Here is a 2,613-nt window from a genome sequence, read left to right as displayed (position 1 = left end):
CATCTTGCACGACTCAGTAGTATTCATTTTGATCAACACTGTTACTAAACTTGTTCACGAAAAAAGGTCTGAATCAAAATTCACTTTACAAGTAGGCAATGTGTTCTAGGTACAACGCATACCTAATAAAAAATAATAATCTAACTAATCCTTCGATTACTTATAGCGGCAAGAGCATCTTGCTATTGCAGCTATGATAAAAACTATTATATTCGGGTAAACTCCTCTTGGTTCGAGTGAATTTCATTGATCTGAATATATAGGTTATAATAATATATTCCTAATAGGATTAGGTAATCTATTCATATAGTGTAAATACAAAATATTATCCTAGTATGTTTCATATTCTATCACACACCAGCGGTAATAGCGGGTGGTTACCGAATGATAAGACTGGACTTAAACTCCAAAAATGAGTGACGTTGAAGGCCTTTTGTGAACATGTTAGCAAACTGGTATATGGTAAAAATATGCAACACATGTACTTGACCAATAGCAACCTTTTCCCAAACAAAGTGGATGTCCATTTGAACATGCGTGGTGCGTTGGTGCTATACTGGATTGCGAGAAAGATAAATAGCATTGGCATTCTCACAATAAACAATGGTTACCTAACGAAGAGGGCAATGTAGCTCCAAAAGAAGATTACGCAACCAGGATGCTTTGGCAACAACATTAGCGATGCCTCTCTACTTTTACATTGGATCACTGCCAGGAAATTAAGTTATCCCCAAGAAAACAACAGTAACTTGAAGTAGAACGACGGGTATCGGGACAACCACCCCAATCTGCATCAGTTTAAGTGACCAAGTGTAAGTGAGTAGTAGGATATAAGTGTAACCCATGATCAATGGTGCCCTCAATATAGCGCACGATGCGTTTAAAAGCATTATAGTGTTGTTCCCTCGGGTCATGCATGAAAAGAAAAACCTACATAACTGCATAAGCAATATCTAGGCGAGTAAATGTAAGATATTGCAGGGCTCCAGCTAAACTATGATAATGAGTAGGATCAACGACATATGGTCCTGAATCAGCACTAAGCTTGGAGTTAGTATCAACAGGCATGGCGGCAAGCTTACGGGAACTGATGCTTGCACGCTCTAGTATATCTTGTGCATATTTCTACTGTGAGAGAAGCATATATGAGGGAGTACGAGTGACAGAGATTTCAAAGAAATAACTAAGAGGCGCCAAATCAGACATGAAAATTTTTGCTTTAAGAGTACTAATCAGACGATCTCGCACAGAATCAAATGAGGTGCACATGATAATATCATAAACATATAGTAAAAGATATGTGATATGAAAGCCATGGCGATAGGTAAACAGAGAGTTGTCACTTTGTGCAGCAACAAAACTAATCTATAGAAGGTAGTTAGCAAATCTTTGATACCAAGCACATGATGCTTGTTTAAGACCATACAAAGCTTTGCGCAGACAACACTCATGATGGGAGTATCATTTACCAACAAAGCCAGAAGGTTGATGCATATATACTATTTCCTGCAGATCACTATGTGAAAAGGCATTCTTAACATCAACCTGGTGAATGCATCACTAGCGAGCCATCACAATTCCCAAAACAGTACAAATAGTAGCGGGGTGGACAACCAGGTTAAAAGTTTCATCACAATCAACAACCTATTCTTGTGACCTGCCATTACCAACCTAACGAGCTTTGTGCCTTTCAAGGTCACCATTAGATTTTTCTTTGTGTCGAAAAAGCCACATGCACTTTACAATATTCACCCCCGTAGGCCTAGGAACCAACTCCGAAGTCTTTATTTTCATTAAAGCACTATATTCATCGTTCATGGCCGCATTCCAATTTGGGTTAGTCAAGGCAATTTTGTGATTTTTTGGAGTAGGAGAACGAGAAAGGGGTGTAGGAGTTACATGAGTGAGCATGGCATATTTGGGGTTAGGCTTTCAGATACCATGGTGGGCTCAGGTTTGCATTTTAGGAGATATAGTGGGGGCACACGGGAGACCTGTTATGGGGGTTTCAGATGTGCGGTGGAGTGTACCGTTTGGCAGGACTGGGGGTGTGCTGCTGGGGCAGGGCTGCCAGTAGATGGGCCTATGGTTGGTGGGCTATGGCGCGCTAGACTAAGGCAGTCCCAAGTGGTATGGCAAGTCGAGGACGCGGGTTAGCGGATGGGCCAGCAGCAAGGGGAGTGTGAGTGTGGGCACTACACAATCATCAAACTAAAGCATGGATTTTTAGGGCAAAGGGGGGTTCAGTGGGCCTGACTATGTGATCAATGGCGTACAAGGGGGTCCAGCAAGGGGGAAGAAGAATCCGAATTTGGGCTGGGCGTGTGGTGAGCCATATCGTGGTATGGGAATTGTGTTTCAAAAAATGTAACATGTGTAGAAATTATGTGTTTGTTTTGCGATAAATCGAGGCACTGTTAACGCTTTATAATTTTTAGGGTAGCTTAAGAAAATGCATGGGGTAGAGCGAGGGACAAGTTATGAGGGGTAGTGGATGTCAAATTAGGATAACATAGGCACCCAAAAACTCGTAAATGATCATAGGTGGGATTTTTGTGAAAAAGAGCTTGAAATGGGGTAAGTTTGGGAAGTGTATTGGTGGCCGGGCAAGAT

Source organism: Beta vulgaris, chromosome 6, assembly GCF_026745355.1.
Source record: "Beta vulgaris subsp. vulgaris cultivar EL10 chromosome 6, EL10.2, whole genome shotgun sequence".
Classification (NCBI taxonomy): Eukaryota; Viridiplantae; Streptophyta; class Magnoliopsida; order Caryophyllales; family Amaranthaceae; genus Beta; species Beta vulgaris.
This window is presented reverse-complemented; position numbering follows the sequence as displayed.